This window comes from Castor canadensis, chromosome 3 (assembly GCF_047511655.1).
Source record: "Castor canadensis chromosome 3, mCasCan1.hap1v2, whole genome shotgun sequence".
NCBI lineage: Eukaryota > Metazoa > Chordata > Mammalia > Rodentia > Castoridae > Castor > Castor canadensis.
Genome location: NC_133388.1, coordinates 193,540,140 through 193,566,247, shown reverse-complemented (window position 1 = coordinate 193,566,247; position 26,108 = coordinate 193,540,140).

Genomic DNA, 26,108 nt, shown 5'->3' with positions numbered 1-26,108 from the left:
CATGGTACATAAACATAAAAAGCATATACATGCAAAATGCATCTAATCCATACACAAATACACTATACAAACTTACATATATGCAACATACTATGCACACACATGTGTACATATGCATTCACACATTCATGTGTAAGCACCCATATAGTCATGTGTGTATACACATGCATGTTCATGCCCAAATGCAAAGGCATATGCTGTACATATATATATATATATTTGAATGTTCATATACACATGCACTCACCACACACACAAACACACACACATATATATTTAGTGAAATTCAAGAAGGTTTTACAAATCAAATATATTTGACTCTTCCCTACAACTTATAAGTACTCAGATGCACTATCTCATTTACTCAGACAAATTAAATTAAGTTCCCTCAGTGTTACAGTCATCAAATCATCTTTCATTGGGTTATGGAATGAGCCTAGCATGATGCTAGCCAGGCTGGCCAGTGTCAAGACCAATTTTTATCACAAGATTTAGGGAGTTAGAATGATTTCCTAGAGTGATTATGGAAAACAAGCCTTGGCCCAAGACAAAGCAGATATGATCATGCCAAAAATTCCAAATATGTTACTGGTTCAAAAGAATCAATTAATTCATTATCTAGACATAGATGTCAGAAGAGAGATAAATAAAGCCTTAGAGAAAAAAATAGACTGAGGAAATAGTATTCATTTAATATTTTGTCCTGAGCTGGGGTCCTGTTTTGTCACATAGTACCCTACATATGGACAGACAACTATAAAATTTGTGTGTTCATTGTTCTGAGTTAAAGGAGTTTGGAACATGTAGTGTTTTTCATCATTTATTCTGATTAAAATGGAGCTGGGTACATAACTCAAGTGATATAGTACTTGCCAGCAGATTGCCTGGGTTCAATCTTCAGTATCTACCCACCCCCAGAAAAATCCTTTATACTTCTTGATTCATCAGGGAAGTGCAGAACAAAACTACGTTGAGATTGTACTTCACCCCAATCCAAATAACTATCATCAAGAAAACACACAACAAGCCTCGTGCTGGTGGCTTACATCTGTAATTTTAGTTACTTGGGAGACTGAGATTGGGAGAACTGCAGTTCTAGGCCAGCCAGGTAGAATTGCTCAGGAGACCTCATCTCCAAAATAACCAGAGCAAAATGGACTGGAGGAGTAGAAGAAGCAGTACAGTTCATGCTTTGCAAGTGCAAAACCCTGAGTCCAAACCCAGTCCCACAAAAAAATCAAGAAAACGAAAACATGCAACAACAACGATGTGCTGAGAAATGAACTTTTATTCAATGCTGGTGGTAATATAAATTAGTCCAGCCACTCTGGAAATCAGTGTGGAGTTTCCTCAAAAAGTGAAAAATAGAACTCCCATATGATCTAGCCAAAAGAATTAGAGCCAGCTTACTGCAGAGATAACTGCAAATTGTGTAACATGGCTAAATACAAAACAACGAATGAATGAATAAAGAAAATGTGGTACAAATACACAATGGAGTTTACTCGGCCATTCGAAGAATGAAATTATTTCATTTGTTGGAGTAGGTCTGGAACTAGAGGTCATCAGGTAAGGTAAAATAAGCCAGTGGCATAAACAGAAATATCACATTTTTTCCTCTCATTTATGGAAGGTAGGGAAGTATATGAGACTATTAGAAATGTGGAAGGAAAAATTGGTGGGGGAGAGAAATAAGAGAAATTAATGGAAGGATGACTTTGATCAAAGTCCATTGTATGAATGTATAGGCATGGCATAATGGAACCACTTACAATGTTCAATTAACATTCATCAACAAGAAAGAGAAAAATGGGGCTTTATAATATCATTTTCATATTGGACTCAGTTCTATGAGTCAATAGTGACACATACAATTGCAAATACCTCTAAATTTGATCCAATTCCTATTAAATTTGAGGATTAAGAAACGCTACTTGAAGCAATATGAGGTGTGTAGCCTCCTCTTTAAGTCAATTACAGAAAAAGTGCTCCTTCATTGAAGCTGTGCAAAGACAAAGATGTATTGCATTTAGAAAAAGCCTTGGCTCATTAACTATTGAAACTTGTGTTACTGGTAAAATGCATACTTTATATGATCAGAATGAAATAAATTTTCTTCCTAGGAACTAGATTGGATAAATTATTTATGGGAGAAAATGAGCCATTTTGAAGAAGTCACTTCTCAGATAACACCTATACTTCATTAACTGAAATCAGTAATGGAACTAAATTAGCCAAGAGTTGGGCAACTGGTAGGAGAACAGGTTCCCCAACTTCTTCATTTTTAACAAATGGGGAGACTCAATTCCAGAAAGGTCAAGTAATCTGCCTAAGGCAATTCATTAGGTTAGGAGAGTGTCTGTGACCAGTCAATCATTATAAGTTTAAGCCAAGTGCTTCCCAGAATTAATGTGAGGAAAAAAGGACATTTCTGCACTTTTCCTTAGAATTCAGGACCATTAACTTAATTAAGTCTCATAAAAATTAACAGTTGGAAATATCTTCATTAATCATTTAAACATAGATCAGGCTTCACTAGACCAAAATCTAGCAGTGGTTGCCTGTGTCTCTGATGGGAGGCTACAGTAGCCAGATTGATCAGAAGCATGTCACTTTCTTCCAGGAAACACCAGACATCATTTGTACCAGAGCTCTTCTCACAATTAGCTGTCCCTAAAACCATTATCAAGTGCGTTTTCAGACATTGTTTTCTTATTTACCAGATGAGTTTCTTTCCTTGTCTACCTTCTTCAAAGGACTCTTGTAAATAGCACACACGATGAGGTGAAAATACATCGGAGCTTTGAGTTGCAAATAACCTTAGCTTTTCAAAACTGTCCAATGTATGCACCAGAGAAATTAGGAGCATGACAAAGGGAGGATGTCTCACTATTGAGTTTAAGTTAGAAATAACGGTGACCTAATATTGGGAGCTCAAAGAGACAATTTTTAAAAAAGAAAATCTCCAATGTAGGTGTTATTGAGCTTTTTCCCCCTCAAATGCTTGGTATTTGTCTTTAAAATATGTAAATTCAGTAGGACAAAGATACATGAAGCAAACTTAAATAAGAATGTAGCAGAACTATAGGCAAAGCAGTTGTAAGACTCCAAAAGGACTTATTAATTCTTACAGAAGACCAAGGAAGTCGTCACACAGGAGGTAGCATTTTAAATGTCTTAATGATGCTGGACAATAAAAAAAATGAATCTTTCAAGCTTGTGTGAACAGATGGCATAAAAATCAATGACGAATAAGTATTTCTTGGCAATCAATCTGTTATGCCTAGAGTCTTGGGTGCTGGAACAGAAGTAGTGTGAATGGAAACAAAATAGATATTCGGGAGCCCTATACAGATATTTCACTGCTGGGAAAGAAGCCTGAAGTTTATTCTTTAGCAGAGTAAAGGAGATAAATTTCCCCTCTCATGCTGGGTCCTATGTATTTATTAGAATCTAAATGTGCATCCATCCTTATTGGACGAGTCATATTCCTGAAGAGTATTGTCCATGAAGTAGGACCATGTTTCCTTTATGGGTGCAGTACATTCAGCATTTACCATGTCTAGACCACTCCATAACATCTGATCTACATGTTCTGAGTGCCTGTTCTCTTACAGGCACTGTATTGTGCTTTGGGGACATGGAACTGAGTAAGATAATGATAGCTCTTACAGTGAGCAGAGCAGTGGAAACAAAATCAAAGTTTCTCAAAATTTCAAATGGGGGACAGTCTTTCCAGGAAGAACAGAGAAGCCAGATGACTGGTTTAGGAGAGAGATGAATTCTGGGAGAGTCCAAAGAGCATAGGATTGGGGTGGAGAGGATTACTTGGAGGAGAATGACTGGCCAGGCATGATCCAGACCCTTGCCACATTAGTGAAGAAGAGGAGAAACAAATCTAAGTGGATCAAGCACCATAGGAAGTGTAAATGAGTCAGAGGTGAGGTAGTGAATGTTTAATACATCACGAAGAAGGTTAATTAGGGGGGTTATATGGAGGATACACTTGGTACACAATGTCATAAATGGGCTGTGGTGGACTCTCCCACGAAATCCTGGGACTGGCTCTGCCTCCTAACCCCTAGGTCACCAATGATATATTACTCTCACTTCAGTATTTGATAGTCCCTTTTATGACATATTTTTACAACTAGGTGCCAGAAAAAAATTTAGGTAGGTGTCTCCTTTCCTATCCATCATGATTATTATTTAGCGTACTGTGTTTCATTTGTTGCCATGGCAACCCAGAAGCTTAGACACTAATTCAATAATTTAGTGCTCAACCACTCCTCTTAGCCTAACTCCTTTTCTTCTTCCTGTTTTCCATAGTTCTGATTGCTATTTGAACTTGCTTTGATTTGTTTTACATATATATCATATCAGAAAATTCCAGGTATTCTCTCTCTCTCTCTCTCTCTCTCACTTACAGGCACACACACACACACACACACACACACACACACACACACACATGCACAGTAGAACTGTCCTCAAAAACCTCCACACAGGATGCCTAATTACACCCATAAAATTTAGGAGAAGTGACTGAAAAGAAAGAGGGCTCTCCATTCATGACTTTTCTAGTCTCTCACGCAAACATTCATCAGGTTTCTGGTAAGGTCTTAAGTTCCAGTCACTGACTTAAGGTACATAACCAATGACACAATTCTTGAATGAGGGAAAAAAAATACTTGTATTTTCAACCACTGTCATTTGCTCATAATATCCCCCAATTACCAGGAGTTAGGGCTAATTTCTGATACCATTCCCTTCTCTGGGTAACTCGTCCAAAAAAATCTTAAAGAGGGAGGGACTTGAGCTCTGAGTAAGGGTTTCAAGTAATCTGGTCCCAGGGATGTCACAAAGCTTCTGTTTTAGTTTTTTTTTGGGGGGGGGGCGGGGGGAGGGTGTTGCACTGGAATTTGAACCCAGGACCTCATGCTTGCTAGGCAGGCATTCTTATCACTTGAGCCACTCTGTCAGCCTTTTTTTGAGATTTTTTTTTTTCAAGATAAGGTCTCCAGAGCTGTTTGCCTGGGACTGGCTTTGAACTGCAATCCTCCTTATCGCTGCCTCCTTAGGATTATAGGTGTGAGACAACTGTGCCTGATAATGCTTCTATTTTAATACTGTTACATGGAATAATGAATAATAATTTACATGTGTCTAAATTCTGGTTGGCTACCATATCTTTCTAGTACATTTTCTTTTTTTTGATAATGAACAGTTCCTATTGGAGTACAAAGCAGAATTATAGTAAATAATGTTAAATTGAAAAGAATTGGAAATTTGAGTTAATAAAAAATTAAAAGTTTAGTTTACTCCAGTCCTTACTTCTTTTTGCATGTGTATCTATATATATGTATGTATAAATACATATGAATATATATTTATACATACATATATATATATATATGTATATATATATATAAAACAAGGCCAAATAAAGCCTGAATCTTAGAATGAGTTTGTCAAGATTATGAATTGGGGAATTGAGTTTTGACTCTAAACAGTTTCTCCCATAATTCTCCATGGCACAGTCAAAACCTTCCAGAGACAATTCAGCTTTTAGCTGCAAGCTGGTAAAGTTGCCCTCAGACCTTTGAAGTGCCTTATCAATCTGCACTTCCTCCCCACTTCTTGAGTCCACTCTCACTGCTGTCCCCAGGTCCTCAGTGCCTGGATTGACTCTGGTTGTCATAACAAATAAAATAGTTCTTTATTCCCATTCAATCATGGAGATGAAATGGGCATTTGACATTTTAGTCTTAAAGGACCTCAGAACTTTTGGTATACTCATTCAAGCCTCCTTAACTGAACAAATATTCCTGAAATCTTTCTAAGGATACAGAGTCTGCTCTGAAGGTCTTCAAGAGGAGGAAGTGTAGTGAAGCAAAGAGACATGTAAGTGTGGGACGTGACTTAGGCATTCATAGGAAGTGAATGTCATGGACAGGGAGAGAGACTGATGTCACATCCTTGATCTTCATGGCTCCCCACACTGCAGAGCCTCACAAAGCTCCACATGCTACATCCTCTAGGCCATAGAATGAATGTCTATTAGAATCTAGGCCTTTATAGGCCAGGTGTGAGTGTATTCCTCCATTCACAGATCATGCTCATTTGAAGCCAATACTCCATGATTACTGCCTGTCTTTCCAGATCATCACATTGCATATGTAAGTTACTAACCTTTTAATAACAAATCATAACTGGAATTCTCAATCAGGGATATCAGCCCCTTTCATAATGTCTAATGACACACGTCAGGGATTTAATCTATGTCCTTCTCAGAGCATGTCAAATGCAACTAAATTATAATGTCCTCAGAGCACAGAGTATTGGATTTCAAGATAAAGCAGATTATGGTAAATATTAATCTTTTCAAATTGATAGAATGATATATTAAGCCATTTCAAACAAGGATTTTAATGTGCAAATTAAATCTTTGTTAGTATTTCTAGCATTCTAGCATTCAGGAGTCTAGTGACAAGGTGATTATTCAAGGGTTATAGCTTATCTCATTGAGTTGCCAATATGTTAAATTATTAGTCTTTCATACAGAGTTATGTAGAGAGAACATTTCTCCATGTGAAACAACACAATGGAATTGATCAACCAAGATGGATGATATTATTTTCCAAGTTCCCCTATTTTTTTCTCTCTCATTTTTTTTGGACTAGAGTTCTCTCTATCTTTGATTGTTCAATACTGCAAGCAACATTTTAGTTGCTGAAACTGTTATATTAGAAAAACAAGTGGTTACCTCATTAATAAGTGCTACTTCTCAGTAGTTTGTTGTAATTATTCTAACACAAAATATAACTCTAAGTATGTATATGCCAGACAATTCAAGGAAGAACAGTGACACAGTCCATATTAATGTCCTGAAAAACATGGAGTACATGCCATGTTACTATCGTATGTCAAATGTAAAGGAACTTGAGAAGGTAAACTCCACAGGATTATAAGATTAATATCATACCTCTGCCACTTCTATGCTAAGTTAACCTTGGGCAAATCAATTTCATAAAAAATGAGGACAAAATCTTTCTAATCTAAACCACAAGGTTGTTATAAGTATCAGATAAGACATGGAAAAGATTGCATCAATTGAAACATAAAATAAAATCTAGGAGAATATCAAAAACCAGATATTCTTTGTGTTAAGACATTTTGAAAATCAAAATAACCAATGGAGATAAAATAATAATATATTTTAAAATGTTCCCTGACCGCAAGCTTATGTATTTTATCTCCAGAAGAATAATACCATGTTTCATTTACCTTGTCTACTTAAAATTCAGAGTGATTTCTCCAAAGCCAGTCCAGTTTTACACAAATGCATTTGCATTGGTTATAATTAAAATTAGGTCTAGTATTTGTCTATCTTCACACTGTGTGAATAATTATTTTTAATTAAAAGTATCCAGAAATGCAGTGTATTTTAAATGTCTGATGCTTCTTCCAAATTTGGATAGTATATTGATGCCTAATTAATACAGATAATAATTTATGTGACTCCAAACAATTTACTAAAGTAAGTAATTATTTTGGGGTGTTTGTGTTTTAACAAGCCAACTTTTATTTTAGGTAACACATGGGGCTCAGAGTTGAATACCTTAATGAGCCTTGTTTATTCCTTTGTGATTCTTTTCCCATAGAAGCCTTAGTTCAACTTTGATTCAGTATTTCCTTTCTTGGTTAAATATATCTATGACATATAAAAATATCAAAGAGGAAGTATAACTAAGAGAATGTATATAATTATGTTTGACATCTACTTGCAGATAATGTATATACCTAGAGGGAGATAAACAGTATAAAGTTTCCGACTTTAAGCAAAAGTCACAGGGCTCATAGGGCAACAAACACGGGGATCTCCCTTTCTATTTCTCAGGCTGTCTCACTTGAGAAAGCTCACCATCTCCTTTAACCCACAGGATTCCTTTGCCATTAAGTGAGTGCTTTACCACAGAGGGCAGAGGGCAGGCCCAGGTAGACAGGTGATGTTGCATCGCGTTCTCTGTGGAGACCCCCAAAGCACAAACCTAGCACGTAAGGATAAGACGAGAACTGTTTTAGTGAAATCCAGTGGCACCTACTGACATGGATGAGGGTGAGGCTGGATGTCTGTGCCCATGAAGAGATCCTGTGTCAATATTGATAAGCTTTGGGCAGAAGACAAAACTCCATTGACTTTTGTCCTGCAGAACCATTTTCTTGCTCTGTGAGTGGAGAGAGTGAATTAGGCATGACATCTGAAATAGTGATGTATAGTTTCTAGACCAAATGAAAAACAAATTAAAGATATATATATATATATATATATAATGACAGTATGAATTTTAATTTAGTTTTCATTTTCTAGTGTTCATCAAATTTATTTCAAATTATGTTGTGGTTTGTGTGTTTCACAAAAATACATGAATATTGCAGAAAATAAAGTACAGGAGGTAGGGAATGTGGAGTAGTGCAAAAGACTTCTTCTCAATTTTCTTTTGAAGTCTCTAAGTACATTGTCACATTTCTCTCCCAGTGTTTCTTCTGTTGTCTTTCAGAGAAATTCCTAAACAGTATAATCTTTTGGGTTTTTTTGTTATTAGAACTTGGTTCTTTAATGAGTTAATATTGAACCTCCTATGTGTTATCTGTAGACTTCAAATTGTGATGCAGCTAGGCATTCAGTTGTGCTAAGCATTGCCTCGATTCTAAATTACAAAAATGTTTCTCCTGAGAACACTGAGTAACAGGAAGAATGATGACATCACTCACAGCAGCACCATCATCTCATTGAAATAGTGCTGCATGTCAAAACAGAAATAATAAGAACTCCTGTTTCTACTTATTTTTCAAAGAGCCCTTTGAGACGGGCATTATTCCTATTTGGTAGGTCATGATATACTTGTTTAAGGGAGTTACTAATTTGCATATCCACAGTGAGATTTGAATAAGAATAACTTGACAGCAAAGTGTACTGCATTACTGCTACTGAAAGTAGTAATGTTAATAATAACAAATCATAGTAATAAATCAGAGAAAGCAGTTAGCAGGAGGGAATGTTAGTTCAAAAGGAGGATATGAGAGTAAAGAAAAGGAAATGAAGCAGCACTGGAAAGATTTTTCCACTTTTTTTCTTATTCATTCTTTGCCATCCTGTGACATAAGTAGGTAAAGGCTGGTGTCAGGTGCTTCTGGGTAGTAGCATTCTCAGATAACCAACATGTACAAAGATAAAACAATACTCAGAAGCTGTCAAGTGTAGCCATGGATATAGATGTTTGTTGAACAGACACTTGGGAAGAAGACAGGTTTACAAATACCATGGATAGTTTAAAACCATCCTACTATGTGAACTTTGATGCTGACATTCACGCCTGCTATTAACCACCCCAAGAACATGTCTTGTGATTGAGTCAACACTGACTGCAGATATCCATGTAGATGGCAAAAGTCAAGAGGACACTTTAGCATATGTTTATTAGATGGTCACACTTGCTTAAATAGACAACCAACTGTACATGGTGCATATAAATGCAGCATTTACATATTAAACATCAAACTTTTTAGTGTATCCATGCTGTGATAATGTCCAGCAAATAATACTCTCTCAAAAACTGTAATCTTCAGTGCTCTTATAGTATCTTACATATGAAAGGAACAAATGAACGCAATTGGGCAGGTGGAGAATACTTGCTCACATTTCTGAGATTACTACGTCATTCAACATAGAACAGTTTGAAGTGCTCAAGAAATGGCTTCTTAGAAAAATTGTCAGTTCCTTTGGCAGTCCTAAGATCAGGCTGCACAGACTGTCAGCTGTAAAGAAAATAGAAAGAAAAATAAAGGGTTTTGAGTCAAGCATTGCTACTATTAGTCATTTAATCTCTTCTGGACCACTGGTTTTTCAATGAGGCTTGCAGCAAAGTTGCAGGAGATATGGGCTTGCTTCAGAATAGACGGACGTGTGGGTGCTATTGCAGTCAAAAAACATCGATCTAGAAGACTGAAATGTTTATTAGAATGCTTGGCTCCAACTTCAGCACTAATTAGCTCTCTAACCTATCACCTTCCAATTTGCACACATCCCTATCCTTTTAAATGGAAATTGCTTAAAAAGAAACTAATATTATAGGACTAAGACCCATGATACTATTTAGAGCTTATGCCTTCAATTGGTAAGAAAAAGTCACAAAGGATAAGAGGAAACAAATATTTGTCGGACACATTCCAACAGTGCAAGAGATAAGCTGAAGAACTGTATACATTTGCTGATTGATCCTCAACTGCAGTAAGATGAGTCTTTATGTGCATTTTTCAAGTAAGTGACCTGAGTCTCAGGTCATTTCATAACAATACTCCACATCGACTGCATAGCTTCTGAAAAGCCCCCAGAATTGGTTGATACTTGCTGGTGCTAGAGTGAAGGTGACAGTGACATGGCAGAGGTGTTCCAGTCTTTGGGATTGTGAAATCATGGAAAAATAAGGAAATGTCATGCCAGCACAGTACTCAGACTCAGACCCTGGTTTTGAACCAAGTCATGATTCATTAGTAGTGACTTGGGACAACTCACCAAGTGTCTCTGATGTCACATCTGTTTATGGAAAGCTCATAGGGGAGTAGAAACACATTCATATTGTTAAGAGAATCCCATGTTTGAATGCATGAAAGTGCTTCATAAAAGTGAAAAATGTAGTAAGCAAATAGCAGTTATTTTTAGTATGAGAAATAAACACTGGCATAAAATAAATAAATATTGTGCTTTATTTGTACTGTAATAATTATAATGTTATATTTGCACTACCTATTTTTAGCTCTGGTCTTCATCTATCCAAGAGGATAGGAAGAATCAACATTTTAAGTTTTTAAGCAAAGATGTTAACACAAGACCCAACAAAAAACATGTGATCATAAACATTTGTTTCTTATATGACAAATGTCTGCTATTTTCAGAGAGGAGGAAGAGGGTACTACACTGTTTTTGTGGGATTCTCATTAGAAGATGTCAATATTCAATTATGGCTGCATCAAGAACAGATGGTCCAACAACAACCAGATCACGTTGCTGTCCTAGGAGGTTGTGTCTCTTACCTGCACAAGGGTTATTGTGGTGTTTTTGCTTGGCTATTAGATCATGAGACCCATTCCACACGCCTCAGTGTATTTCATGCAGATATTTAAGCTTCAGCTGGAGATTTTTAATAGCATGGAAATCATGACAGGGCAGTTTCCAGCTGGGTGCAAAGCAGGAGCAGGTATAACCTGGACAATGCCCAAGTTGATACTAGGCCTGCATCAAAATTAAGAAAATCAAGAAGAATATTTTTCATTCTTGGTTTTATTGCAAAGCCAAAAGGTCCTAGAATCGAACTTGCTTTCCCATTATGACATGACAAAAAGTCAGTTCAGCTTTTAATTAATTCAAGTGGTTTTCCTTCACCTACTTACCAATCCATCCCTCTATGTTTCATTTATGCATGGGCTCATTCATTTCGCAAGAGAACATTTTGAGATTGCTGGGTTAAGCTCTAGAAATAAAACAAGAAGGGAAACAAGCACAAAAACAAATATGAAAGAAGCAGTTGTTCTTTTTTCTAGCTTACAGAAAAAGTAGCTTTCTCTGTGTTCAACTGTGTGCTTTATATATATATATATATATATATATATATATAGTTAAATTTAATTCTCACAGACATACCTGAGTGCATTGAGCTTCCAAATTCAAATTGGGATTCCCCTAACCAGGCAAATTTTACATCTTGTGATGTTCTTGTAAGATATGATAGCCTTAATCTAATGTTAAATACAATGAACTGTCTCTTCTGTTGCAATTTCTGTGGTCTTTGTCAATCTTCCTTTGCCATGGTTCATAGTTAATCGTCTTCATCTTGTGATAAGCAACAGAACAAGAATAAGGGGAAATTTTAAATACTTCATGCAATTTATCTTAAATCATAGAGGGCTCAACTGATTTCGTTCATTGACTCAATAAACTTTTACAGATGTCAACAATACATGAGGCACCACTATGTAACTGAGAAGATGTATAGAGATAAAGTGATTGCTTATTTATAAAGTATTTTTCTTATGATTTATTGCAAAAGACAATCATAAAATCCACAATTGTATTTTATTTTTAAATAATTAACTTATTAATAGCAAGTATGCAAAGTGATGCAGAGAAGCTGGCAATCTCGTTATGCTCTGGTTTCTTCAGCCTCTAAATCTTTAATCTGTTATCTGTCTATTTAATCCGCTTTTTGCCTTTGGACTGAGTCTCAGCTATTTTTACAGGACTGGTGCTAACATCACTACTTGCCTTTTACTGTCTTGCAAAACTTATAGTAGAACGTACTGGGTGAAGATTTTTGCAGGAAACTTCATTATAAGACATCACCCCCACCTACTAGTGGATGACTTCAACCCTGAAAGCTATGCCAGTCACATGGATGAAGAAGAAAAGTGAGTCTATTCACAAATGAAAGCTGCTCATGGCCACAGAACTGAGAGCCACTAGAAGATGTAGAGCCAAATCAATCTAATGGTATGTTTCTGAGTTCCCAGATTTCCAGGAATTGTACATATACAAAAGTTAATTTGTATTCCTTAAGGTAGTTTTTAAAACAATTGTTATAAAATGGTAATAACGGCAATGATAATTATAACAAAATTTTGCCTCATACTGTTTCAAGTTCTTTGCCTGTATTCCTAATTTTCATAGTAAACTTAGGAAGAAGGAACAGATAGAATACACTCATACAATGCAGCAAACTGACATGGGATGATAGAAACATGACAAACCACACAATTACAGCAGAAATTTTAAACAGGGACTCCAGAGCCCAAAAGCTAACTCTGATACTATGTGGCTGACCAAATTTGTTCTGAATAGGAGGCTCAAAAATGTAATAATGATAATAACAATAACAATATTTTTTAATGTAATTATATTGGCAGAGCAAACAAACATTTGCACAGGCAGAGCATTTCTTACTAGTAGGGATACCTAGCTTTAGAAAAATATTCTGTTGCTTAGTAAATGATGTGGTCACTGAAAACTCTAGTATAAATTTGAAAAGAAATAATCATCTCTAGTCTAGTGAGTCAAAAACAGAGAATTAAATAATTCTCACAAATTACCCAAGTGCTTATGAAAATCCAGAATCCAGAACCTGCTTTTTAGGTTCTCATGACACAGGTTAAGACAATGGCAGACTTGAAAAAAATTGAAATGTTGATTTATAGGAAACCTAATGTAATAACCTTTGGCTAATCTGAATGGGCCCTCGGATTTTAACTTTGAAACACTTCCTAAAAGAATGAAAATCAAAACAGGTTTTAAAACCGGAAGCTTTTCCTTTCCAACGTATGCAGCAGCCCAGAATATTAACAGGTGGTGGTCTGTTTCTCTCGCATGCTTTATCTGTCCTCATGGGTATCAGGTTCTCACACTTAGTTGCCTCATGGTAAATGCTTGGGCATAGCACAGCTTTTCTAAATTTTCTATTTAATGCAGATGTTCAAAACAGTTTTGCTTTTTAAAGCATTGAACATTTCTCAGTGGCTTTTGGATATAATTTTAAGAACAAAAAAAGAACACTGTCCATGTCAATTGATGGAAATTAGGTTTGCACTTTCCTCAAAGAACAGACACAACCATTAGATCCTCTCAAGTCAGTTTATCACAAAGAACATAATTGTCTTTCCTCCAGGTGTCTCTGAGAAGAAAGATACGTTTATTTATATGAGATGATTATTTTTCAAAGAAAAGTTTATAGTGTAGTGTAGATGATGACACTAACTATGTTCATCTACCAGTAAAATTTTATATTATATTTATTTTGGTATCTACTATTCAAAAAGTAAAACTGATAACAAAACAAAACCAGAAATATATCAATAATAGCAACACCAACAAAAATAAACAATTTGATATATGGACATATTTCTCATTCAAATAGAAAAATGGAACTTAACCAATTAATAAGTGATTAAATATGTTTTCAGAAACATGGATAATAAATGATAATACTTTTATCTTGAGCTAGGAATGTTAATCATGAATTCAATTGCCCTTTGATTATTACTACCTTAATATAACATATCAACATATGGGGATTGCATTTCTTAAACTGAATTAGACATAGATTGAGGGCTCGGGAAACTTATGGAAAAGGCCTTTCCTAGTCATATATTTAATTTCTTTGTTCTAAAAGATTTCTATAATTATGAATTATCTCTCATAATGGCAAGCATGTTTAAGAACAGAAGAATCTAATGTTCATCTCAGAAATATGCCCAGCTGTTCTATATGGCTGATTGTTGGTCCATTGAGGGCCAAGTATCATGAATATAAATAGCATAAAATGGTATGAGAGAGAAAACATACATGGGAGCTCACAGGTTTTCTACTCACTCAAACTCCACACAAAGAGTTTTTTTCTACAGGAACTTTTGCAAACACTCTTCTAAAATGGTCTTTCTATACAGAAACTTACTCTGGACACCTATCAAGCCCCTGAATCAATGAAGCAAAACTGACAACATCGAAGTCTAACCACACAATTCAACAGCAGGTTGGATATTTACATGCTCCACTTTCCAGTGAAGGATGGAGGAAACAGGGAAATATCAACACGCAAAACCAGCCTCTTAGTCTCCTCTCCATATCAGCAAAATATGTCTTCTTCCCTATGAACATTTTGTCTGGTATGGTCAAGTGCTAGGACATAAATAAAACTTCAGTGAGTTTGAAGAATTAAAGTCAACGTACATTCTCTTACCTGAATGACATAAAAGAAGAAGTTAATACATTAAAATACTTGGAAAAATTTTTAAATGTGGAGATTAAAGGATATATCTCCAAATAGGTAACAAGTCAAAAAAAAAAGCAAAAAATACAAAATATTTTACAATGAGAGAAAATGAAGATACAATACACCAAACTCAGTAGATGAAAAGGCACGTTGTGCTCATGTATCTGAAGATGTCATATTACTAAAATGACAAATTTCCCAAAACTAAGATACAGATCCATAACAGCCCCTACAAAAAATAAACCTATAGCTTTTTAAGTTTTAATTACTATTTTTGTAGTGTTAGTATAGAACTCAAGGCATCACACATGCAAGTTAAGCTTTGTATAACTGAGCTACAACCTGCATCCCTGCCCTGTGGCTTTTTTGCAGAAACTAACAAGCAGTCCTAAATCCATCTGGAAATTGATATCAGCCATTAAAAACTCTGAGATCCTTTCCACACTCTCCAAGTATGTTGGAGCCTCCTCCATCTTTGCAGAAGTCTTTGTAAGAATCAGCTCCTCCACAGACTTCTGTTTTGCAGCCGAGGTGCATTCATGCTAACTTCAAGTCCTCCCTAGAGCTGAAAGCCTAGTGGTAAGAGCAAGAGGTCCTTCCTAGAGCTGAAAGCCCCGTGCTGAGAGCAGACAGCAGCACTGGAGGCCCTGTCCAGTCAGGGACAGGCCCTTGGACCATCAGCTTGGGGCAGGACAGAATCAACTTGGTGAAAACTCAACATGTGGGAGGTAGCTGAGTTCTGCAGGGCTATATTTCTGCAGAAGGTTATAAAATTTCATTCTGCATGAGAAAATAGACAGAATTGCTGACAGCAAAGCAAAACTCAATGAGTTCTATGGCCATTTATCAAAGAACTTTCAGTTTGTGGTTTTAAGCAGGTAAAAACAATAACAGATACCAGTGGAATAAAGTTAATCACACTGGGAGCATTTTATTATATAAAAAGAGGAGAAAAACAGTACTGAAAGTCCTGTTAGCTTTAGCCAAATCGTGTTTACAGTGGAAGTTAGCTGTGTAGTGTTTTATTAGGGAATACATTACGAAATGAGTGAAGAAATTTTCATAGCAGGGGGAAAGTGATGCTGTGAGGCCCCAGGATGAGTGGAATTCTGAAGGAGAAAGGTAGAGAGACTCCAGAGCAGTCTGTGATTCTGAATATATTCTGATGTCATTCTTTGTCAAAGGATGCTGAGTTTGGAAGACAAAATTTCAATTTCATATGCATAAATGACCTGCAGTGAGAGAGAATGCACTTTCTGAGAACAGGTACTTTATTCACTCATTTCATCTTACAAATATTTACCGACCATTTGCTTTTGCATGGGCACAAGGTAGCCACTAGGTTTATGATAGTAAGCAAGATATAAACCCCTTGGGTCTGGAGAACTCATTTTTCACTCCACTGACAGGGTAAAACTTAGACTAAACATATTTCCACATTTAAAACAAAACCACAATGTTTTACCCAGAGCTCTGGAGCTGGACTTGGTGTTAGGGTTTTCCAAGTGGAAGAAGGTAGCCTCCTTGTGTGTAAGGAGTATCCTTTCCCTGGCATTGACTTCTCAGTGGTTTCTGAGTTTCTGACATGTCACCCTCTGTGATCTGGTCCACCACACATTCCACTTAATGTCACCCTTGCTGTGATTTTATTCTACACCCACCTTTGGAATGTATCAGGTTTTTCACTTTTTAAATCACAGCCATTCCCCACCTCCTGTAAAAAGTTCCTTAAGTAGCTCAGGCAGCTTCTCCCACTTCCTCATGAGTGTGCCTCTGAGCCACATTGATGAATAAAATATGCATCTATGATTCCTGGCTTCAGGGGGTTGTTTATGTAGGGGGGTGCCCTGAGGGGGTGATGCAGTATAAGAAGAGAGCACACAGTGAAGGTATATTCACCAGAGTATCAGAGCGTTCCCTCGTTACTGGGGGCTTCAAAAACAGCCATGAGAAGAGCTGTTGGGCACGGATATATAGTGAGAGTGGTAAGCAGAGCATTAAGGGTCTTAAGAACCGAAGACAGCAAATGATAGCCGTTTAATCTGAGTTTACTCACTAATCCACAAATTCCTGTAGGCACAGAAGTCAGAAAAGGAAATGAGATGATAAACAAGCAGGCAGAAAGCTCATCTCTCCTGGGAATCTCCCAGGACTCTCTGCTCAGAGTATAGCAACACCAAAAGTCCATGGAAATTCTCTTATTGTCTCTCTGCAGTCTACCACTCCCTGGTTTTCTTCCAGAAACTCATTTAACTGTCTATTTTTACAAGTTTATTTTTTCTGTATATTCATGACCTTGCATAGATTCACAACAGCGCCAAGTATAGATCCCCTTGCTAGGCAAGTCACCGTTGCTTCTCCTGCCTAGTTCTCTGCTCTAACCAATAACCTCAGTACCATCTTTTTGAATCAATCTCAGTGGCCCCAAAAATCCCACCAGGGCTGCTTCTCATTTTCCTTTAACAGTTTTTTCCTGAAGTTATGAGAGGAGAAATAAATCAAATTAAAAAGACATATAATGCTATGTTTAGTTTTATGTGTCCACTAACTGAGGCACAAAGTACCAGATCTTTTGCCACAGCTTACCCTGGGTGTTCTCTGAAGGTGCTTTAGGGTAAGGCTAATAGTTCAGTTAGCAGATTGAATAAAGCAGATTGCTTTTCCTAATTTGATCTAGCCTCATCCAATCAGTTCAATTCCAAAATAAAACAAAAGGTACACCATCCCACAAGAAAGAAAGAATTCCTTCTCCCTAAAGGCCTTTTACTGGGACAGAAGATTTTCCTACTTTTAGTTGCAAACTGAAATATCAGCTGTTTCTGAGTTCAACCCTGTATCCTTTAGGCCCAAAATACATCATTGGCTCTCCTAGGCCTTCGAACTCAAATTGGAACAAAACCTCAGCTCTCTGGGGTCTTCATCTTGCCAGCTCACCCCACAGATCTTGGAACTCCTTATCCTCCATTATCCTGTAGGCCAATCATGTTTGTTGATGTTGTTAGCAGTATGTGAATTCAAACTCAGGACCTTCTGCTTGCTAGCAAGTCATCTGAGTCACACCTCCAGCCCTTTTTGCCTTAGTTATTTTTTAGGCAGGGTCTATTGCTTTTTGTTCAGGCCAGCCTGGACTGAGATCCTCTTACACATTCCATGTAGCTGGAATCACAGGTTCGCACAGCTGGCTTTTTCTCTTGGCCACAAACCATGATCCTCTTATGTCTGACTTTCTTCCACCATACCCGTGCACTCGTGTGTGTTTGTGTGTGTGTGTGTGTGTGTGTCTATGTGTCTGTGTACTTGCACACATTGCATATAGGCATTTTATTTGTTTTGTTTCTGGAGAACAGATGAATGTACATAATGAAAGTAAAATAAAACTTAAGTGTCCAAATCACCCAACAACTAATTAAATAACAAGAAAACCTATTATTTCAATTACTTCCCATTTGGAACATACTGATCCCCCTCTAGGCTACTGTATCATCCTAGTGGAGATCTGCTGCTTCAGGGCAGAGTGGAGATGCTCTGAAAAGTCTGAACCACTGGACAACAGCTTGCAGCTTTCCTTCACCCTCTGTCAGTCATGAGGTGAAGCCAGCATATTCCACTCATCAATTCCCTTCTAAAAATTTGGCTTTTCTCTGGAGCATTTTGTTCCATGTATTCATCTGTCCATCTACTCTTTGTTCAGCCACTGCTTATATATTCATTGTTTTGACTAATTTTTTTCACAAATACTTGCTTCATGCATTGAATATGCTAGATATTGATACAAGCTCTGAAATATCATAAACAAAATACCTGAAATCACCCACAGTCTAGAGTTTCTCAGAAAGATGGGTTGGTGGAAAGGAGAAAACAGCAATTCTGGCTCAGGAAAAAAGACACCAAAACTTGACTGATAATGTTGTTTTGACTTTATTATAGAGAACTGTAGGGCAGGTTGTGGAAGCCACAAGCAAAAATGAAGTAGCAATGAATGCAGCGCAAGAATGCACAAAAGATGGTGAAACAATAGAAATGCTGTCTGTGGCAGCAAACTACATACATTGTCCAGGACTGGCAGAAACTGAAAGACATAATTTTACCATTGGACCGCTTCCTACCTCCAAGACAGTAAGGAAGACTGTTATTGTGAATCTTGGTTTCTATGTCTCTAACACGAGAACAGTAGTCTCTCCCTTATCATGCTTTGCTTATTAAATAATGTAAAAGAAAATGCACATTGATTTTCTGACCTATCAAAAATCCATGGTTAGTCCAAGTTTTATTTCATTTTAATGTCATTATTTGAATGGGCACAGCTAAACATTGCCTGAAATGTATATTCTCTGCTGTTATTTGATTTGACCTATTACATCTTTATAAAAATATGACAGGTCACATTATTGTGATTTTTCTTTGAAAAAGACAGGTTTTGTGTTTTAACACACATGACTTTTATAGCACAAATCTAGCTTTGGTAGAAATCAATGAGTTTTTGTGGCTAGTGATTCATTTCATTTATTACATTCATATGTACATACTTTCCTTCTCAGATCTAATACTTTCATTTGTTAATCAAATGGCAGTGAGTCACACATTGGAAGCTTTGTGTTCAATCATGCACATTTTGTCTTGCAAACTTGGAATTCATGACCCATCACTGAAGAATGAAACAGCTCAGCTCCTTCTCTGATAACCAGAGGATGCTCCCTCCCCAAATCCATTTCTGACAACTCAGGCATAGTTGATTAAACCACACCTCTCTCCTCCTCCTTCCTGTCCAAGAAATTCAGGATGCTCATACTGAAGAGAGGTTGATTAATTATGCACCATGATAACCTCTGACCTGTACAAGTTCTTTCTATTTTAATCAGTTGATAATCTAAATTAACAGATAATTACATTCTTGTGTTTTAATCAAGCCGTGGGAAGCAGGGAAAGATGGTGAAGTATGACTAAAAAACAGAATTCATTTTGAGGTGATATTTCTTAAACTAAAGGTTTGAAAGGAATAATTATTTCAATTATTTTACTTTAGTTACCCAGATTTCTCTTGGAACAGGAGGTTTTATGTTAAGCACAATCTTGGAGATAGGACATATGTTTGGCTACAAAAACTGCCAAATTGTAAATCAGAGAGCAAAGGGAGTCAATGGAATTCAGTGGGAAAAATGTAAGATTTTTTTCATTTTTTTCCCTCCAGTGATCAGTACTACATTTTGGAAGAACAAACATATGTATGTATGTACATATGTATATATGTATGTATGTATGTATGTATACACATATCTACAGAGACAGAGAAGGGAGAATGATGACTTCATAATTTTCTGGTTAGTATCCTAGAGTACAATTGATTTACAGAGGACAATTCTAGCGGACATATGTTAATCTCAGCTTAATTATTAAAATGAAAAATGAATAAATTAAAGGTTAAAATTTGTGCGGGAAGCTCATGTAGAAAATATTTGATTAGCCTGTGACATATTGGTTTACACAGTAATATATACTTGTTTGAAGAAATACAAATAATCATTTTTATACAAAGTTTTTATATTACATAATCAAATCCATGCAAAAAAGCAAACTCATGCACAAGAAAGTGACCGAAAGGAGAAATCTACAGTTTTTTTCTCTGAGTAGGGGGATTACAGACACTATTTTTTTTCTTTTTTAATTTTATATACTACCACAAGAAATTATGCTTCACATGAAATTCATTTTATATAATAATTGTATTGATAATTTAGTTTACCATTTTTAAAGGGAAACTGACATGTGAGTCTTTTGGTCAAAATTGAAAATGTTTCACCATGAAGTCATCATACCACAAGCTGGTCCTGATGGTTGATGGCTAGGGAAAGTTGTGAATCTTTGCGTTGAGAGGAAATGTTCATGTCCAGGGCTCTAGGCATGACTGCTAGGGTGCAGTGCTGGTGTTGCTTACATGTAGCAGCCATCAGCGGCCTCTGTGTGCTGCTTGCTGAGTCTGGCAGTTGTCAAGGGCACTGAGCTGGAGTCACTGGGCTACAGGAGCAGTTCAGCTAGTCGGGAAGCAAAGGAAACTTTACTACTCAAAGTGTTTTTCATGAGTGTTGCTAAGGACCTATTTTTCGAATGCAAAATCTCTTGTTCTGTGCTAGATGTACGAGCTAGAGTTAGCATTCTTATAAGGCTCCAGCTGATCTGCAGACATCTTAACGTTTGAGAATCTGTGTGCTAACCTAGCAGCTCGTCTTTAGCAAGAGTCATAGCATCAGCCTCTTCAGTATGTTTTTCAGGAATGAATGAAATAAGGGATGTGAGGAGCCTATTTCAGTGCCTGATACTTATGAGACAGTAAGTATTAACAGATATTAGGTAATTGTCTCATGGCTCTGCTACTAGCCAGCATTCAGCATATTGGAATTCTACAAAAATGAGGTTTAAGATTATTTGCATTATGAACTCAGAAGAGACCTCTCTAAAACATTTATGTCAACATCAAATTCCACACAGCAAACAGTGATGAGCCCAAGATCTCAAAGAACCCAGGCTCATTAAGCAGAGATGCAATCACACAAGGTTGATGAAGAAAGATTAGGGTCTTAGGAATTGGCAATCATTCTAAGCAAGCTAATAGAGAAAACTTCATCCATAGAAAATCTGACTCTCCAGAGTCCCACTTTTCAGAAAATTTCATAAAATTCTAAATTCTTATTAGACTATGCAGACTTTGCCCCTACCTCTAACAAGCATTCAGATCTTTTTTTTTTTCTTTTAGTATTTAAATTAGCTTAATTTTGTTTCAGTTTGAGACAGGGTCTCACTAGGTAACAAGCTGGCTTTGAACTCTCAATCTTCCTGGTTCAGCCTGCCAAGTAATGGCATTAGAGACACAAACAATCATTCCTTCCTTCCTTCCTTCCTTCTTTCCTTCTTTCTTTTTTTCTTTCCTTCCTTCTTTCTTTTTCTTTCTTTCCTTCCTTCCTTCCTTCCTTTTTTTTTTCCAGAGCCCAAATCATTCAAAGAATTTTGGCAAACTTCTGAATTAGAGCTTTAACAGATAGAAATAGTATAGGAAACTAATAAACGAAGATGATAACAGTTATAGTTAAGTGTGTTTCCATGTACATCTTAATCTTAATTTAGATCACACTTATGTCACATTTTATTTCATACATAGATTCTCATATACATGTATATTGAAGTGAAAGGAAAAATTGGGGATGACAAATAAATCAATGCGTAGTAGAATTAAGGCTTTTATAAAGAAAGAAGTAATCTGTTTTTAGAGGACCTAGTATTCATCAACTGGGGATTGCTACCAGTGGGAAGGAGGAGGATACAAGGAGAGGGTGTAGAGGGTGAATATGGTGGAGATATTATCTACAATATTATGTTTGTAAATGGAAAAATGAGACCTGTTGAAACTATTTCATGAATGGGCAGTGGGGGAGGCTGGGGAATAAAGGAGAATGATGAAGGAGGGGTGAATTCTACTATGATATATTTTAAGAACTTTTGTAAATGTCACAAGCACCCCCAGTACAACAATAATAAAAAAAGAAGAAGAAATAAAAACAGAGAAAGCTTTTATACAGACAAATGTGTATAATTCTTTTCTTTTGGGGGTCAAATGCATTAGTTTGAGATTAGTAGCACAGTGAATTACCTCTTCTTTAAAATAATGCAAAAAACAATCTCTTTTCCAGTGATTTGCCTTTCCCTTCTATGATGTTCTAGGCATGTTGTTTTCTCTTCAACAGTCAATGCAGGATGCTTTCTTAATACTTTTAGAAGGGGCGGAGGGATGGCAGGGAGATGTATTGCTCTCTGCACCTTAATATCCTGGCTGAACGCACATCGTTAGGTACATAGCCACACGTTGTGGTTGACAGAGGTGCCTGTGACCCGTGTGACAGGGATTAATGTGCATCTATTCTTGGCATCTTACCTTATGGAACCTCAGGTCACCTTTGTTGTTTGGAGATACTCCCTCATGTCTCTCTCTGCCCTTGACGGCACTGGCTGGGGCCACTGACTCACCCTGACTGTCCTTCCTTTGAAGAACATGACCAGAGGCAGGGCGGCATTATAATGAATGCAGACTTTTGCTTTCTGAAAGGCAGGAAATACCATGATTATGTTAATTAGGAGTCAAGAACTTTATTGCAAAAGCTAGTATTTTTGTACTCCGGGATGCAATCAAAAGTCCTTTTGATTCTCTGGCCATTGTTTTTCTTCCAAAAACAGAAGACATTTAATATAATCACTCTTTCAAATAACTGCATTTGTAATCAAACTCAAGGGCTTCATTCAAGTGACATCCATGTTACATTCTAAGAAGGTGTTTTCATTCAATTATAGTATGTTTTTGCTTTTGTTTCACATATACAAAATGATACCTTTAAGATTCTTATGCTGATTAAAAGTTCAAATCCTGCTGTCTACAAGTAGCAGCAAACTAGCAAAAAGTTATGTGCTGGATTTGGGTCATTTAATACCTTTCATCATTTTGATAGTTAGCTCATTGATGTTATTTCCTGTCTGTGCTTCTGTTTCAGGACTCTAATTCCTGTTTGTAAGTCTCATTTTCACCCTTGTCAACCTGAAATTTGTCAGGGAAAAAAACAAAAGGTCAATTGCATCAACCAGGATACTCTCTTATGAATATGTAACAGAAGATCTGCTCAAAATTGGCTTATACAAAATAAAATAGAACTTACTGATTCTTATTATTGATGAGTTCTGATGGTAGGCATAGTTTCAGGCATAACTAAGGATTCAATAATTGTTATTTGGATTTTGTTTGTTTTTTTCTATTTTTGCTATCAAATGGTATCCATCAAAAATTCATATGTAGAAGTGTTAATCCCCAATGTGATCCGAATTAAGTAAGGGTCTTTCAGGTGTAATTAAGATTATACTAGGAAAAAGGGATCTTTACACACTGTTGGTGGGAATATAAATTAGTGCAGTCACTATAGTAATCATTAAAAGAGTCCTCAAGAAACTAAAAGTAGAACTGTCATATGATCCTGCTAGTACATGCCTAGACATAGATCCAAATAAATGTTAAATTACATATGATTGAGATAACCTGCATACCTATGGCTATACCAACTCTATCCACAATAGACAAAATATAAAATCAGACCAGGTGTCCATCAACTGATAAATGGGTAAATAAAATGTGAACCATGTACACAGTGGAAAATTATTTAGCCATAAAGAAGAGTGAAATTGTCATTTGCAAAAAAATGGATGGAACTGGAGATCATCATGTTAAGAGAAATAAGACCTGACAAACATCACAGGTTCTTATACCTTCAAAGTATATGATGACAGAGTAAAATGAACTTTTTGAAGGTAGGAACTAGCATGAGGGGGAGGATGAAAGGAGATCGTAAAGAGAAGGATGAATGTAATTGAAGTACTTAATATGCATGCATGAAAATAAAATAATGGAACCTGTTTAAAATTGCTTGAGAGGAGGAGTAGGGTTTTATAAAGTATAATAAGGAGAAGAATTTGATCAAAGTACATTATATGTATGTGTGCAAATATCACAATGAAACCTTCTATACAATTAATATATACTTACAAAATGTTAAACGAGATGATAAAATGGGGTCCTAATCTGATAGGATTGGTGGCCTTATAAAGAGAAGAGAGACAGACCTTGTCTAATTCCATGAGCAAACACAAAGGGAAGACCATACGCAGATCTGGAGAGGAGTCTGCAAGTGAGAAAGAGAGCCCTCGCTAGAACTGGACTCTGCTGATAGCCAGCTCTGGCACTGCCAGCCTCCAGGTCTGTTAGAAAGCACATTTCTGCTCATTAAGACACATTGTGACTTTTTTGTTGTTCAGCAGCCTGAGCGGCCTATGTAGCTTTCTTATGCTTTTGCTCCTTCTGATAGATTTATGAAGGTGGCAAATTCTTTCCTACCACTTACATTGAAAGCTGGAGTACACTGTCTGTCCTCTTGAATTCTAATTGACCTTAGTGATCACCTGCCCAACAGAATGTATGTTCTAGGACTTCTTAGACAAGGACCTCAGAAGCCTGGAAATCATCTCCAGGTTCTCCTGGAGTACTACAAGATAAGTTAGTCTCCATTTATGACGTATACCATTCCCCTGAGGGCAAGTGACTCATGCTTGTAATCCTAGCTACTTGGGAAGCAGAGATCAGGAGGATGTCAGTTTGAGGCCAGCGTAGGCAACAAAAGTAAGGCCCTACCTCAAAAATATCCAATACACAAAAAAAAGAGCTTGCTCAAGTATTAGAGTGCCTGTCTAACAAGCATGAGGCCCTGAGTTCAAACCCTAGTATTGAAAAAAAATATATACAATTCTGGCTTGGAACACAATGCACAGATTTAGTATTCTGGACAGTAGAAACAATATGGCTAACTACTGAGATCAGGACTCAGGTTTTGTGAGGCACAATAATAATAAAAATAATAATTGTGATATCTGATGCTGATTGAAGTTTTAATGTGTGCACCATGTTGAATTAAGTTATTTACATGGACTGTTTTAATTTACACATATTTAAATATATAATTATACATATTTAAATATATGTTTAATTCATAAAGATTAAACTACACATGTATGTTTAGATATGTCCTAACTTATGATTCTTCTACTTAACTCTTTCTGGCTTAGAAATGATACTAAAGCAATAGGCATTTAAATAATAGGAATCATACTTTAAATTTGGACCTTCTTTCTGACTAGGGATATGAGGTAAAATATCCCTATAATGCTGGGATCTTCAGCAAGCCAAGCTACCAGCCAGCCATGAGATCATGAAGGTAAAGAATAGATACCTTATAGAAAACTGTGTTGTTCATTTATGTTCAGAGGAAAGTATGTTAAATGCATTTTCAGCTTAGGATATTTTCAATTTACATTGGGTTTATTAGGATAAAATCCTATCTTAAGTTGAGAAGCATCTATACTTAAATCTCTTTACTAAATAGCTATAAGATAAAAATTGTCATTGTGCTTAGTTCAAAAATAAGAAAATTAGCCTTAAAGGTTAATTAATTCAGCCAAGGTCACTCAGCTATGAAATCACACAAAAAGGATTTGGCTGATTCAAAACTCCTCATTCTCAACCACTATCTGATTCCTCCTTTTGTTACTTGCTGCATAATTTTATTGGAATATCACTGTCCACCATATCAAACTCCTCTAGCACCTTAGGTTTGCCTAAGTTAACTTCAAATGGCACCTTTTTGTTACCACTGATATGTGATATTCCATATGCATATGTGTATTATTTCATGTAATGATAGTGTTCTGTAC